Below are 18,406 nucleotides of genomic sequence, written 5' to 3'. Positions count from 1 at the left end.
GGTTATTTAATAAAAAAAAATTTGATGAAGACACATTTTTTTTTATCTACAGGGTTTCCACTCGATTTTTTTTTAATCTTTTCCAGGTTATTAAAAGTACACATTTTTGAGTATATTTTTAGTTTAAAGTTAAGTTTGAGGTACAAAACTGTGTTAAATAGTATAAAAACATTGAAAAGATACTGTAAAGCTACTTTAAATATGTTTTTTAACAAAAATATTTTTGATGGTGACAATTTTTTTTGTTTATATTTTATATGATAGATGTTTAGAATTAAATCAAAGTTTTACTACTTCCAGGTTTTTTGGCAACCCTGATTTTATACAAAGTTAAATTTTCTTGATTCCAGTTAAACACGATTTAGGCCCACTGTGAGTCAGACTTAATTTTCATAAATTTTCAATTCAGTTGAGTGTGCCTAACATTACTTAAAGTTTTAGATCATTCTTAAAACTCGAACATAAGTAAAACACTTTTATTGCTAGATAAACTTTAAAAACAAAATCTTCTTAAAATTAAATAAATAAAAACCTAAGATTTTTAGTGATTTCAAGAACAAAATTGCCTTTCCAGTCACAACAGCACATTTTTTCTATAACTTTTTGTTTATATTCAATACCATTTTTTGCTTCTAAACTAATATCTCCATCTAGTTTTGGATATTGAATATGAATTTGAAGAGCCTAAAATTTATTTAGTCACATTTTACTTTTATTTAAAAGTTATATCAAATGGGCTAGTTCTTTTTAGTATTTACAATTACAATGTTAAATAACTAAAAATACTACTTAAAAAACACACTTTGGTAAATAAAGTCAACCAGATCCAACTCTTATTGTTCATATTGTTTGTTATGAGTGATAACATAGTAGACAAAATATGACTGTAGTCATCTGGTTTTAAGTTTACTATCTGAAAAAAAATTATTTAGAGAAGAAAAACACAGAAATTTTAATTAACCCATAAAAATAAACATTTCTAAACATACTGTTTAATTAAAATGGATTTACTGGTTAATTTGATCTTAATGGTATAAAATTTGGTTTTAAAATGGTTTTATCTTTATGGTTTTAAAACTTTTCCACTTCTAAAAATTATAACAACTATTTTTACTTCTTCACACAAAATTCGAATTAAGGCATCATTCTGAGTAAACTTGTTTGAATTAACAGATTCCAAGTAAACACCAATAACATGGGATACTATAGTTGCTATTTGAGATTTATCTTCAAGACCTTAGTATATAAAAAATATGATGTTATTTCTAAATTATATAGTAATAATTTTGATAGCACAAATAATTTGATAGCATAAGTAACTGAAAGGTTTTTTGGTACACCAGGTCCTTTGACTATATATATAACATAGTATGTTTTTGGCAAATTGATTTATTTTTCAAATCTAAAATGTATCTTTAATACATTAAAAATAATATTTTGTGTCAGTTTATTAAAAAAAAAGATTTCAAAACATGTTCAAGTAATAATAACACTATATATAAACAAAAAAGGAGCAATTTTATATTTAGTTCTTTTAAGATTAATTAGTAATTAAACTAAAATTTCAAGAAAATTCCTAAGAAAAAAATAGCTTTTTCTGTTACACATCATTGATAAATCAGAGACCAAAAGTACATTTCATTAAAACAATTTTTTATAATTAAAAAGCACTCAAAGCAAATCTGGAAATTTTGAGTTTGCGAAAATTAAATTCTACTTACCTACTAAAATTCCTTTGAAAATTTCTCCAAAAATTTCTTTAAGTAACGTCTCCTCTTTTATTAGGTTTTTCAATTCTCCAACTGATAACTTATTAACTTCGGAATGGAGTTTATCAAAATTTTCTTTTTGATATAGTTTAAGGATGGTATCCATATTTTTTATTCAAGTTAATGTAATTAAAACAATGGTTTTAATAGCCAGATTCCTAAAAAACTTACACTATCAAGTTTTTGTTATTTAAAATTTAAAAAAATTGTAAGTTTTTAAGTTCATTGTTAGCTAATTAAATAAATAATTTTTTGAGTTGCTTTTTATCATTTTAGTAATTTTTTTGTTTTTTAAATTAAACTTGTTTTAAACATAGTTGTTGTTTGATATCTCATATAAAGCTACTGTTCCTCAGAAAAAACATTGGATTCAAAAGCATTTTCAGTTTTTAATTTTTTATTTCAAACTTAAACCTTTTATACAACAAACAAATTTCTACAATTGAAACAATTTACACATTTTTTTCAATTTAACAATCTATTTGTTTCCTTCAAAAATTTAATTACGGAAAATTACTTTAAAACAATATTTTATAAAATTAACGAAGTTAGAATATTTAAAATAATATATTACTGTAATACAGAATGGGTACTGTTTTTTGGAAATATCTAATGGATTTTTTAAACTTCTTTCAGATTCTCTATTTTTACCAAGCTTAAATACAAGACTTCTTGTACCCTTCTAAAGAAATTTTCACTTAAAATAAAAATGGTGATTCTAGTACTTAAAAACTACTAGAAATATTTGTGCATTGCTATTTTAAGTATGTTTTATTGAAACTTTCATAAATTAAAAAAATATTTAAAGTAATTTTCATAAAACTGTTATATAGCCATAGCACCAATATAACATAAAAAATTTTAATACTTAGTTACAATTTAAAGTTTTTTTTTATGTTTATTTTTAAACAGTACCAACTCACTTAAGACTATTAAAAAAAACAAGATTTACAACTACTTGTACAAACAAAAGTTATATTTTAACATAGACAATAATTTAGCTATAAAAACTGCTTTATAATAAAAACAACAGCTGGCAATTAATTCTGTATATAATAGCAACTTGGCAATTAAATTAAACAAAGTTGCCAAAAACAGGTAAATATTTAAAAGCTCGCTTTAGTTTTAATTTAAAGCACTGGACAAATATAGGTGTTTATTGAGGAAAAGTTTACACAGTTGTTAAGTTTCTAATAAATTAGTTATAACAATAAAAAAAATGAGTTCATAACTGTACACTTACAACATGTCTATGAGATATAAACTGTTTTTATAAAGAATTGTTTGTGTTAGAGTGCTTTTGGTAATGGTCTATGTCTATACTTTGAAAACACAAATATTAGTGTTTATCTAAGGTAAAAATCAGAGAACCATGATATTTTCAATACATTAATTAGAACAATAAAAAACATTGTTGATAACTGTATATTTATCAACATGTCTGCAAGTTTTGAAGTGTTTTTATACAAACTTGTTTTATTTTGGAGAAATGTTTGTATTATAGTGCTTTGGGTAATAGCCTTAACTTTTAAAAAGCAAATACAGGTTTCTTTTTAAGGTAAATATTAGAAAGTTTAAAAAATTTTAATACATTAGTTAGAACCTTAAAAATAAAACAGGTTTATGACTGTACACTTAAAAACATGTCTGTAAAATTTTAACTGTTTTTATAAAAAAATGTTTTTAATAGAGTGCTTTGTCTGATTTTGTCCAGTGGAAAACAACTATGGGTCTAAAACAACTAGTTTAAAACACTTTTTATATAAAAGTTTAAAGTAAAACAACCATAAAATTTTATATTTACATACACTTTATAAATACCATTGCTGCCTGGGAGAAAATAGTTTATTTTCATTTATTCTTTTAAATTTCAATTACTTTCCTGGTTCCTTTTAATCTGATTCTACAAGAGCTTCCAGGACAAAAAAAATCTTTGATAAAAATTCAAATTATTTTCTAATAACAAAGTACTTTCTCTAAATTCTGCAACTATAAAAGCTTTGCACAGATACTAAGATTTTTTTAATATTTTCGACTCTTAATATTAATTATGTACTAAAAGATGATAAGGAAATTTTATTATTAATATTACATATGTCTATGTCCTTGACAAGACTTTAAAAGGTATCCGTAGTGTGTGACTCGATAACCGAAAGGTTCTTTGTTCACCAGGTATTAGGAACAAACTTTTTGAGCACTTTTTATTTGTAGGTACCATTAGCTAGTGTAAATTGTCATCCTTGCTGTTCAAAGCTCCCACATTTATTGAAGGAAATTTGGCTTTTGTATGTTATGAAAATTCTCATATCAAAACCTCTGCTAACCCACTAACATTTTCGAATGAAAAACTTCTAAACCTAATCAAGCGTATCTGTAGAGTTTTCTACTTATTTAGGTCTTTTTAGTGAAATTTTAAAATACACATTTCTATCTGCTAGCTTTCCAAACAATTTATTTCCTTTTCGAATAATGTTTTTTATGATTTTTTCTAATAAAATTTAAATCAAGTTGAGATAAAACTAAAAAAACTATTAAGTTAAGCAACAAGTTTTTGTGCTTGTCTCACAGAATTTGAAATTCAGGTCAAGGCTGAGGCTTAAACGACTTTTGTCGCTTTTCAGTTTTGAAATTATTAAGTTAAGATTTAAAAATATAAGTACGTCTTTAATTTGAGAGATTTAGATTTTAGGATATCTTGGTTTATATCAAAATCCATCCGCGTTCAAATTCGAGAACTAACGAATTTGACTGGGTGGATTTTGAACGTTTCTAGATATCTTACAAAACAGTACTGATGACCCGCTATTGGTTAATAGTGGTCATCATTATTATTAGTATATCATCTTTTAAACACAATGAAATTACTCAAATTTTAAAAAGCGTAAATTAATTCCTAATCTAAATAAACATTTTTATTTACAAAAAATACTTACTTATAGAGAAATATAGCTAAATGTACATCATGCATTTTGTTACGAAATTATTTAGCTTGATAAGATTGTAGGGATGCAAAACTTTTTTTTCCAACTTTTAATCTTATTCCAAATTATTCCCTTAAAGCAACTTTAAAATTTATTCATACTTTTTTAGATAAATAATTTTTAAAAGTCATTTTAAGTTTTTTTTTTTTAAAATGGTATAAATACAAATATTCGTTTGGAGATTAATGTTTATTAGAAAATATTTTTATTAAAATGTTTTTAATTGTTAATGGTTTCCAAATTAGTTTGCTTTTTGAACTGACTTTACTTTAAAGTTTGACACTTCCTTCCTCTATCTTTCTCGACAATTTATAGACTGTAACTTGCTTCTATTTCTAAAGGTAAAGTACTTTGATAAGTTTTTTTAACTATTTTTCAGTAAGCTTGTGCAACTTTGTAAAATACTTGGAAGAGGTTAAAAAATTGCTCGACAAATAAACTCGGAAACGTAGTTGTTTTTGCGTCAAAGTAATCTTTGTAGATAACCCATTGTTCTCAGGGCTAGTAAAAGCAGTCAGTAGAACATTGAAAGAATTATAGATTCATTAGAATGTTTAAGATTTCTTAATTAAAATAATAAGCATAAAAATAAAATATCCCCTCGTTAAAATTGATACTGCTAGGAGCCTGTAAGAAATTGTTACGATTAATAGTTTATTTAACAAAAAAACACTATCTATTTTAAAAATAATACAAAAAAAAAATTAACACTTATAAAATGGCCAAATGAATCTTTTTAAATGTTGACCAGATGAAAAAAAAATATGTCGTTTATCAATCTTAAAACAATTTATAATGTTAAATAATTTAATTTATGATTAGATATAGTAATACTTCTACATAAACATCAAAAAAACTATTTAAATAAAAAAAAACAGTCTACAAATTCTATACCAGTATTAACTACATACTACTAAAATTGATAAAGATAATGACTACTTTATGTACAAACAAAACCCTTACTAAACAGGTAAAAAACAATATTTTTTAATAAAAATTTTTTTAGCAAATAGAAAAAGTTTTTGATTTAGCTAAAAAACAGTACAGATGAATATAAAAGCTATTCTCAGCTTGTGTAAAAGCTTATAGTTTCTACAGCTAAAATCGCCTTAAAAAGTTACATTATCAACTAAGATTTAATGTTATGATAACTATAATGCCATTGATTTGCTGAAATTAGTTTACTTTAAGAATGACCTTAAAATTTTATGAAGAGATTTTTTGTTTTTATATTTTATTTAGGTCTGAATAAAAGTTAAAAACATTTAAGAAGCAGCTTTCACTGCAAATACAAGTAGACTAGTGCTTCTAACGTTTAAGGGGCCGAAATGTACACTTTTACTTAATAACAAGTTATGTTAATAGCATATAAGTACAAAAAAATAATCTTGGTTAATGTAAAAAGATGACCTTTCGAATATTTTTCTTATAAATTTTTGTGAGTTCATCTGGAAAAACAGCTTTCTTAACTCAAAGAATCTTCTGTGTAAAGGGGATCTGAGCGACAGGTTCCGCTGTATTTTCTTCGTAATTGTAGAAAAGTTGTATCAAAAACAGCTACCCTTACTCAAAAAAAAAAACGACTTTTTAAAGAAACTCTGAGCTCTGTTTTATGGTAAACCTTGGTAGTAAAAGGAAAAAGCTCTTATCTTAGACAGAAGTCTTCTTGCGACTGGTCAGAGTGTTTTTTCTCAAGAAAAGTGTAAATTTTATTTAGGAAAACAGCTGTCTTTAATCAAAGGTTACGAATTTTTAAAGAAGTTCTGAGCTCTGTTAGATGATAATCCCAAGTTTTATTGGGAAAAAGTTCATTCGTTACTTAAAAAGAAGTATTTTTGAGGGTTTCCGCTTTTTTCTATTCATGATTGAGTAGTATTTATTTATGAAAACAGCTACCTATAATCAATTTCACTACTTTTTAAAGAAGATCTAGCTCTGCTTGATAGTAATACTACAATAGTGGGAAAGAGCTCATATGTACCTTAAAAAGATTTGTTTTTGATGAGTTCCGCTGTTTTTTCATACCGGGTTGAGACGAGTATATTGAGGAAAACAGCTACCTTCAATCGAACACACGATTTTTTGTAGAAGTTTTGAGGTCTGCTCGATAGTAATCTTAGGTTAAGGTGGGAAAGAGCACTTATATTCCTTAATAATTGTTTTTATTGCGACTATTGAAACTTGTGCATGTTAATTACTCAACATTAAAAGGTTCAGTTGTGTTTGGCTGACTCTGGCCAAATTTTACAATAGATCCTTTGCTGTTAACTTTTTTGCAGTTGTGCTGATTCTTTCGAGTGTTTGTTGTTAGAGATATTAAAGCAAAAAAATGCTACCTTTATGAATAATACTATGGTTTTTAATAGTCTTCTAAAAAATTAGATAAAGTTATAAGTATAAAGAATAAATTAAGCTTAAGTGAAAGGTATTTTATAAATTTGCAGACTAAAATGAACAGTTTGCTATTTAAATTAAACTCAAAAACTTATAAAAAACTGTAATTGCTGAACAAAAGTCTAGTTACGTTGAACAATCAAACCAATAACGAAACTAAACTGAAATACTGCTTCTGGTATTTGGAACAGATGAAAGCTAAAGTACAGCTCCTAGTATATTTAAAACTAGCTTGATACTAAGAAAAATGACATTTTAATAGCGCATGAAAAGATATGCTTAGAATAAGTGTAGATGTCTTTACGATGGGATTATTCGAAGTGGTTAGTAACTCTTCAATCAACTTTTTTGTGAAGACTTTTTGTCATCTGCTGGTTAGCATTAGTTTTACTTTTAAATATTAGTATGACACTTTTGAGCTTTATTTGATGTTTTTTTTGTAAATTTTTAGTAATTTGAAGTGCAGTAACGAACTCGCACCGTCTGAAATTTCTAACTCGAATGAAATAAAACTCTACTATTAATTTTTATTCTGCAAGTTTCATTAAACTTGCACAGTTGTCTAAAATGTGCACTTATTTGCACTTTAACCAGTCTGACTGAAAACCTTCAAACAAGCAAATAGAAGTTGTATGACTTCTATTTGCTAGTTATTGATTCCTGGTTTTGTATTTTAATACTAATGTGTAAATTTTATTAACAAAATATGAACACTGTACTTAAATTTCCACATAAAAAATACTTTACATGACGACGTAATAATTAATGCTAAAACTTTTCGATTCTTTTCAAAAACGATACAATGTTTCACTACTACAGTAGTCTTTAAAAGGCTGCCGACCCCTGTGTTACGTTTTGAAAAAAAAAGTTTTTATTAGAAAATATTTTTATCATATGTATGATATTTGGTTATTTTAACTTATACAAATTATGACATTTTACATTTTGATCATAAAATTGTTTAAACTTCAATTTGTTATTTTTACAAATATACTAGAAAGTTTTTACTAAATATAACATATATGTATATTTTTTAATAGATTTAGTTTAGATTTTGGTGAGAAATAACTTGTACAAGTTGCAAATAATTTGATCATTTTATTATTTTTGTTTTTATTTGAATACAAACGTATAAAAATATAATGTAAAATATATAAACAAAGTTATATGCTATTTTTTTATACAAAACTTAAGTCAGCTTAATTTTTGAAAAAAAGTAAGTCTACAAAAAAGTATAACTTTAAAATTATTTTTTCAATTAATATAGATTTTTAAAATATACTTAAAATTCTGTGGTTATTATCTTTTAAAAGACAATAACTTTTTAAAACAAACAGTAACATAAAAGAGTATCATACTAGACCTATTTAAACTTGTCAGCAGTGGCTATTGTTTCTCTGTAGGAAAGATTTTCTTATCATCAATTGCTTAGTGACATCACAATGTTAGATCACACATACGGGGGACGTCGGAAGTTTTCAATAGTCACGCAAAAATATTCAGCCTCTCAATTGATCGGCTGAGTCAACAAGCTCACCACCATTGTTCTATTGTTTGACTTCAAAATTCAATACTGAGTGTTGTAATACAGTGGCTTGCTATTAACGCCAAACTGTAGATGGGCGGGCTATGTTTACAGGTAAGTCAATGACCTTAATGTCGTTTACCCTTTAGTTTAAAACCTATTTATTCAAGAAGATTTTCGTAATATTTGCCTTTTTGAAACAATTAGTTGAGAACGAATTCTATTTTTAAACTGAAAATTAAGCAAAATAAGTTAACGATCTGAAACAAAAATACAAATAATATTGTATTAAGTTTTTTAAACCGTTTTTTTTTTTTTCTCTTTCTACTACGATAAAAAAATCAAACCCTTAGTTATCATTTTATAAGCATTTTTGATATAAATTTTAATTTTTGGAAACAATGAAGCTTAAAAAAAACATTATAATCGTTATGATATTTGCAGATGGTTTTGACATATTTATTTTACTTTTTTCTTTAATCACGTAGAGCTTTCCGTTATACCCTAGTTAATATTTGATGTTAGTTTTTTATGTAAAGCCATGTGTTTGCTTTTAATGCCGCTTTTTGAAAATAATTAAGATTGATTTATACAAACTTGTAAAAAATATAGTTTAAAGACAGATGGCTTAAATAAATTACTAGAACTGAACATAATTTTAGTTTATTATTTTAAGAACACGTAATTAAATAAATTTAAGTTTTTAACCCTTTCGTAAAAAAAACAACAATTTCAATTTAACTACTGTTTTATTAAGTTACTTTTTCATTAATTTGAAGTAATAATTTATTTCTAATTTGTATTTATATCTTGTATTTTTAAACAAAATAATTAAATGTAATGTAATTAATAGGATTTTAGAAAACAAAAGAAATGTGTTTAACATAATGCAATTTGGAATATGCCATACTAAAGCTAGCTACTTCAAATTATAGTTTTAAAAGTATACATGAAATTAATGTCTATAAGTAACTTAATTATACTAAGTATTTGTTTAGATTAAAGTATTTAGAATCAAAAGTGGAGTAATAAAAACTTTTATGAAAATTTTAGTTTTACGCTAGGAATTACTGACATACAAACAGTTAAATAGACAAATTAGATTTTTAACAAAAGTTGAGGAGTATAATTTGAGCAATAAACAGTAAGTATAAAGTAGACTGAAAAATATCATAATTTTTAGTAATCCTATTTATTGTTCGAAGCAAAATATTTTCTAAAAAACCATATTTTAATGGCAGTTGAAACAAGTTTTTTTTTTCTCTGTTTCTTAAAAAAACAGAAGTAGTAACAAAGAAAGTTATATGTTTTATTTTTTATGCTACTTTTATATCGTATAAGTTTAAAAAAATTTTAACCCAGTTGGCTAAAAAAGTTACAAAATAAGTTTTGTTAATATCATTTTATATCAATTAGTTTTATAAGTTTATTTAAAAAATTTTTAACTGTAAACTAACAACTAAAATTTTATAATTAAACGAATGCTAAAAATGTGTATTTCTTTCGATTAAGTTAATATTAATCTTCTAGACTTTGATGCTTTATATCAAAAAAAAAAGTCTCGTTTAGTTATTATTTTTTAGCAAGAGAATTTGTATAAAAAACTAGATAATAAAAACTTATTCATAATAAATCTTTTTTTTGTCATTTTAATATGTTGTTAATTTAGTTTTGAAATTGTTTTTCATTAATCTTTACAATTTTGTTATCGAAGAATTTTCAAAAATAATTTGAGCTTAACGTAAAACACACGAATTAATAGGACAATAAAGATAATATTTGCTTTATATGCTTGTTGGAGGTTTAAACTGCAACTTATGTGGTTAAAAAACTTCATTTAAAAATTTAAGCTTTAACTGTTTTTAGTTTTTGTTTTTTCTATGCTTCTACGCCATTTTTTTAAGCATATGCTCACTTTCACAGTAGAAAATTTAAACAATTCTTAACAAGCCTACACTATACTATCGCATTAGCCGCAGTTATATAGCATTAAATACTTTTAATCATGTGTCTTACTTATATTATTCATTGATTATACAAAAAAATTAAAAGTAAATAGTTTTTTTAAATAACTAAAACTCAACTAATATATGTATTATCAGTATTAGGTTGTACTGAGTAAAAAGGAAAAAAAGAAAAATCAACTCGCAATTATTTTAGGCTTTTTGTATGTTTTAAACTTTTCAATGTTCTATGTAAAGTTGTAAACTTGCTACAAACTTAAATAACAAAACACAACTAAAAGTGCTTTCAACAGTACTTATTTCAAATAATTTATTCGGGGTACATCAAAAACAACTATGTTAAATTAAATAAATAATAAATTAAGTAAAAAATAACGTATATATAAATCAAATTCTTCATTAACATTTCCAAAAACTAAAAAAGGTTAAAAACAGTATCAGCAACACACGACCATTTAAAATAAATTTAAGCAAAAAACAACGAATCACATTTCGTAAATTAATCTTTTAATTCTTTTGTTTAAAAGGAATCGAATATTTTGTTTTTCAAATGTTTGTAAAATATAGATTTAAGCATGTTTAAAAAAAATTAAGCAAGTATTCATAACATTAAAACAATTTATATAGCTATACATTGCTTTTTTTTAGCAAGATTTTATAAGTTGTAAAATATACTTTGTTTAGTTGTTTTTTCAAAAAGAATCAGTTAAAAAAAGTAACTAGATAAAAATTTTAGACTACTTAAATTTGCTAAGAACATTTTCATCACATAAAGTTATTTTTCGTCTTGTTAGTTAAGCAAATATGCAATTGACTTTATCCGTTTTCTACTGTTTTGTCGCAAAAGATATTGAAAGTTCTGAAAATCACGAAAACAAATTTACTTTTCTAATCGCAACCAGGTGTTTTGTCAGGCTACTATAAAATTGTTTTAAGTTCACGACTAAAAGGTTTTCCTGATAGTTATTTTCGATCGTGAGAACTTTCATTTAAGATAAAATTCTTGCCATAGAAAAAAAATATTGCATTACGTCTAAGGAAAAAATTTAAAAACTCAAATAAGTGTTTATAAAATTTTGTATGATTTTGACAACTTTTTATATAAATTTTGTTATTGTTCTTTTTTTTTTACAAAAATGATTAAATTTTTGTTAATTAGCATAAAGACCACACTATGGTTTAATTTAACTGTATTTTAGCAACTTTTGTTTTGTATTTTAACAACTCAAGTTAAGTTGTATATATTATCATATTAAAGTTTAGGGAGACGTTATGGCGGCTTCTAATATGTTTTGCTCACATAGACACTAGTTTAGTGACTACAATTACTACAGTTAAACGTAATAAAGAATTGGTTTGATTCAAAGATCATTTTATGATTATTATCAAAATGTGATTAATACTCAGTTTACCCTAAAGCTAAGTCTAAAATCATTTATATACATAACAAAAAAAAAATCAATAAAATATGCTTTAAAGAAAAAGAAATTTATTCAAGATCATTGTTTTATGATACATTACTTAAGTTTAGAGCCCTTTGTTAAAGTATTATAATGGTTAAAAAGTGTGTATTTTAGACTATTGAATTTTGGTGAAAAATTAGTTTTTTAACAAAAGTTGAAATTTATTGTTGCCTCTATGCAGGTAGATATTAGAAACCAAACTAGAAATTTAAAACCAAGCTTGCTCAAATTCTAATACGATTCTGCATAAATTGAAAAAAATAGATAGTTAAAATCTAGATTATTTAGCTTGTACTTTTTTTCTTAAGCTCTCAAACAACTGTATAATACACTTTACTAAGTTAAATTTTAATTTAGATATTTTTTAGTGCCTTTAATTTAAAAACTTATTAAGTTATATTTTAGATTCAGAAGCTAATTTTTAAATTACAAGTTGGTTTGAAAAAAGATACAAAATAAAACCAGTAGGATAAACGCAATTAACGATTTACCAGGAAAAATAACAACTACCATTTACTAAAATTCAACAGCAAAAGTAATATATAAAAATATATATAGACTTAATAACTGTTTTAAAAGACTTTTCAAAAAATTCATTTCTTTTAAACTTTTACTATGGTTAGAGAATATAACAAATAATCTATACAATTACTGCTTCAGTTATTCTGTTTACGTATTCTTCGTAGGGTATTAGCATTAAAATTGATAAGAATGAAGACTACTTACGGGTTTCGTTTATTAACAATTTTTAAACCCAAAAAATAAAATAGTTCACTTAAACTTGATTTTTAAGAGTCAAAAAATAATGAACATGTCTTTTTTTTTTACTTTGAAAGTTGATTGTTTTTGAAGATTGATCAGAATTAATGTTTGACCACATAGCAAATATACTTTCATGTAGCTTCCTGGTAACGGAATTAAACACCAGATAATGATGCACCTGCACAAAATTTGTGGCATCCGGCAGCTCTTTTGTGACGTCATAATAAGGAGCAAGCTACTTGAGATGGGCGTGCGATAGTGACAGTTGGCAGGTCGCGTATCAAATGACGACACGACAGCTCGAGTGGTTGATGTTCGTGCCTTGAAGCGCCCGTTTCTAATCCATAGCCCATTCACTGCTGTTTAATCTGCCGGGTTGAGATTTGATCAAGTTGTTGAGCTTCGAGAACACACAACTTTTTCATTTAAAATGATAACCACCGGAAACTGCTGATGTTTGACGACCCATTTAGTTTTGAGTGTAAAGTCGCCATTTTTGAAAACACTAGTGTTGTGTAAGTTATTTGTAGAAGAAGGTAAACAAACTTTTGTTTCGATAAACTTTAATATTTTAAGAAATATCTTGTGATCAACACAGTTTCAATAAAATTAGCAATATTTAAGATAAAAACAGCTACTATTTTAGATTTTACTTAGATTGCATCTATTTTTGATTAATTCGTAAAAACAAAAACAATGTTTAATTTTATTTTCATACAACTTTTTTTTTTCCTTAATTTTATATATTGTTAAATAAGTTTTTCTCGTAATTTTCTATAATATGAACCGACAGTTTTTATAATTATCAGAGCAAATCTACCAGTTAAAGTCTTCTTCAGGCCAGACTTGCTAAAAAAATTTAGCGGGTCGCGTAACCTTCAAAACAACGTGCTACAAAAGTTTTGAAAATCAGTTTAAAAGTTAAACTGCAATAATTTAATCTTTGAATAAGCAATTTAAATAAAACGAAAAACACAATTTCGTTACTTGTTATTAAAAAGGTCATTTAAACATTATTTGAAAAATATATTTTCGAGCCAAAAATATGTCCCAGGCAAGAAATAACTATTGACGGGCCGGATCCGGCAATAGCTTAAATTTTTTTTTTTAACAAACGAACGAAAAAGGCCACTAATAATTGGAAATTGGTGGGTGTGATTTTATACTTATAAGAGGACTCGACAATTTGAGCTCTGACAATTTAGTTTTTTTCACCATCACAATTTTATATAGACCTAAATGAAAAATATCATTTTTTCAAATATAAGTAATTTTTTGAGGTTTGGCTACAAAAATTTTTAAGTTAACTAAAATAAAGCTGGTTTTTAGGAATCATAAGATTTCTAATTCTAAATATTTTTCTAATTTATTTTTTACCAGCCTAATTTTGTTATTTAGACCTATATAATTTTTTTTAGTTTAGATTATTTAGATTTAATCCTTCATAATTTTTGTAAGAATTTGAACTATCTGAGTTTGAGATACCAAAATTTCGATTTTTGTTTAACAACTTATAACTAAAAGTTCAAAAACACTCAGTGCATCATTAAAAAACTTATTTTGATTTTTATATAGTTTTAAACAAAAAGTTATGTAGAGAATATTTACATTGACTTTTTATTCAGAACAACTACATCAGAAAACTTTAACGATACAAAGCTTGAATGTTTTATAAATTCTTTTTAGAAAATATTAAAACGTTATGCAAACATTTCTTTTATTTTTACTTAATTAAAATTGTTAATAAAATATATAAGTGACGCGAAGCTAGTAGAATATATTACTTTTTCATATAAATTTAAGTTTAAAAAAGTTTAGTTACAACTAAAAGTTTTAAAACATTTTTATTATTAACTAAGTTCTGTATTAAAACAATTTATTAGGAAAAGAATGTAAAAAGATAAACCTTATTAATTAAAAATAATAGCTTCGAAATTTTATTAAAGCGTACCAAAATTTAAAAGTAATACTCGTTTGTTTTAGCTTTGATAGTTATTTTTAAAGCTGATAAATTTTAAATTTTTGATTTCGTGTATTTAAAATCCCATTAAAATGTATTAAAAATTCAGTTAAAATGATTAATAAATGTTGTTTTAGACACTGTATTTTTTATTGCATGTACTATAAAGTGTTCGTAACTTTTTTACGAGTTATTTCTAATAAATAAAAAAATATTTCTAACTATTAAAAACGTATTTTAGTTTAAAAATTCAAACTATATTACAATTTTTTTTGTTTTCTTAATACCTTATTAGTAGTATAAGCTTTTTAATTTGTTAATTTTTTTTTTTTAATCAAAAAAGACTGGTTTAATAAAAGTTTAACTAGTTTTCAAATTTCTTAAGGTTTAGATATGGAGCTATAAAAACATAACAACCTAAAAACTGCAAATTAATTAAGTATAAATTAGTACTTGAATAAAAACTATGATAAATAAATAAAAAGTTTTTTCAAAAAAATCTGCTTTCAATTAGTTATGCAAACTGTAATAACCATTTTCAACAAGTAATAAAAACTAAGAAAAAATGAATTTAGAAATATATTAATAACGAAACTGATTTACTCTAATAGTGTAGTAATTTTGATACATCTAAAAACAAAAAATGTACTTACCACAATGATATCAAAATTTTATTTTAATACTTATTTAATACTTGTAAGAAAAATGGTAATGACGTGAAATTATTTTCGAAAGTTTGTCGATTATTTTTTTTTCAACTAGATGATAAATGCTAATATTTACATAGGTCTTTATGATTTAAAAGGAAAAAAAAAAGATCGTCTTTGCATTGTCGTTCAGCGCTTTTAACAGTATCTTTATTTTTTTTTGCAGAATTTTAAAACTTTTTTAACTATCTACATTTTAATTATATTTAACTTTTTTTTTTAAGTCTACTTAAATTTTATGTATGGTTTTATTTATTTTTAATTTGTGCATTTATAAAAGAAAAAAGTAAAAAAAAACTTAGTTTTACGACAATTTCGCTAGCAACTAGCGTAAAAATTATTTAAACTTGAGTCTTTTTAACCTTAATTATAAACAGACAGTTAAATTTTACTATATTTATCTTATACAACTTTTTGTTCTACCTCACTTTTTTTTTACTTTATACGTTTTACTACAATAAATAGCTTTTTTGTGAAACAATAACTAGAGCTGACTTTAAAATTTTTTAAAAGTTAAGAATCTAAACTATTTCTTGTATTTAATGAATTCATTTATGTACAAAACATAGAAGTTTGTAAGTTTGTAAAAGCGTTTGTAGTGAGTATTTAAAGCTTAGATAAATTAGATAGGTATTCAATATTAGAATATACCGCGTATAGCTCTTATAGTTTTATATACTTTTAATATGTAAAATAGTGTTCTTATTAGTATTATACTTCGTTAAAATTGTTTTAAGTTTACAGTATGGGACGTTTAGGAAAAACATTGAAAACAAAAAAAACTTACCAACTTTACATAAGGACCTTTTAAAACCATATTAATAGATCAGAAAAAACTTAAAAGTTTTGGTAAATATGTTATACTTTTATACTTTATGTTGATAAAATTTTAAAATCATACCAAAAGTTTACTTAATTTAAAGGCTATGTATATTAAGTAATATTTTTCTTCATATATGTAAGCTTTTATCTTTGAAAGGAACTTTTAAAAGTTTTTAAGTATAGTTAGTTAAACTATAGCTAGTTCGTTCTTTTTAAATAATTACATTTAACGACAAAAAGATTGTAATACCAAAAGATTAAATGTATCTTTTAAAAAATAGAATTATTTTACTAAAAAAAGTTTCAAATTAAGGTATAAACGAAAAAAATAGTTAAAATTTTATTTAGTCCTAATAGATTTTATAAATAAAACCAATAAGTTTTAAAAATGTAAAAATATTAAAATAAAATATATTAAGTATCTTTTTTAAGATTAAAAGTAAGCTTTTTTTAGACAAAAAATTATCAAAACTATTAAATTAGTTGATTTTGTTCTCTTAAAGTACTTAAATCAAACGATAGAAAGTTTTCAATACCAATGAGTATTTTTACTTTTTATTTGAACAATTATTAAACAAAATTCAATTAAGGTATAAGTTAAAAATAATAGTTAAAGACATTTAATGATTCGTTATAAAACAAATAAATTAAATTCAGTAAGTTATAAGTTAATCATGAAAAAATGTATACATTTGTACAAAAAAAAAGATTTTTTTTATTTGTGTTTAAGAAATAATCATACTCTAGTTATATGTTCTTATATATTTAAACAATTTATTTTTTTACGAGCAAAAACAGTCTTTTTTTTTTTAATCTATATATATTTTTAATTTATATACAGTAATTGTTTTAGTCATTATCAAAGTTAAGTAAAAATTTTATAACTCAAACTTGCTTTGCAATAAATTAATCTAGTAACCCTAAAAAATAAACAGTGCTTTGTAAAAAACTTGTTTTTAATAATGTCTATCGTATTTTATATTAAGCTTGTTGTTTTAAACATTTCGATACAAGTTACAATCTTTGTTTTTTTTATTTTTTTTTAGGTTTATTAATTCAAAATTTTCATTAGTTTTACCTTCTGGTAAATATAGTTTGTTTCAAAGTATTCGTTTTAAATATGACTAAAACAACTCTTTAAACTAAAAAAAGTTTGTAGCAATTACCAACTATCTATTTTAGGTCTTTTTTCAATTTATAATCTTTATTATAAAAATGGTAAGTTTTTTCATCTGTTTCATTTTTACTTTTTTAAACTTTAAACTTTTTTGAAACATCAATGTAGATGAATTGAAAGTTTAAATACTATAGAATATACTATTTTACTTTCTATTTTAAAAATTTATATAACTGCAATCTTGTATTAGTTATATTAACTATTTTCTTTGTGAATATGTATGCCAAGTAAAAAAGTTGATTATTGCAGTTTACAATTCAAGTTTTTTAAGGTCACCGAATAAACTTTTAATTGAGTTAAAAAAGTAAAGTATCAAAAAGATCCTTTATTACATAATTTTTTATCGTGTGTATATCCGAAAAAATAAATACTTTAAATAAATAAAGTCATTAAGTCGTCCAATTGAAATATGTTTCAACTACTTTAAGAAACATGCTTACCACTGTATACAAATTGCAGTTTTTTTTTGCTGTATTGTAAAAAAAAAAAAAAAATAAGTAAAAATAAACACTAGTTTCAACTTACAAATATAGTGAATAAGTATAATAATATCATAACTGATTATGTTTATATTAATAGTTAGTGTTTTTTTTTTGTAAATTTTTATTTTAACAGATTTTTTAAAAATTCAAAAAGTTTTATTACCTAAGAAGAAACATAAGCAATATGAAAGTAAACGTAGATAAAGCATCAGCAGCATCATCTTCTGTAAACGATGTATCTTCATTTACAGAAAACAAACTAACTCCAGCTTTCAGAGACCAAGTTGCTCTTTCTATGATTTTATCTCCCCCTGAACCTAAAAGTAGTGCTTTACCACAATACAATAGTTGTTATAGTTCGTTTACAACTACAGAAAAACCATCTCAAAGATATTCTGAA

This window comes from Thalia democratica, chromosome 1, assembly GCF_965202585.1.
Source record: "Thalia democratica chromosome 1, ktThaDemo2.hap1.1, whole genome shotgun sequence".
NCBI classification, from domain to species: Eukaryota; Metazoa; Chordata; class Thaliacea; order Salpida; family Salpidae; genus Thalia; species Thalia democratica.
Note: the sequence above shows the minus strand (reverse complement) of the source record.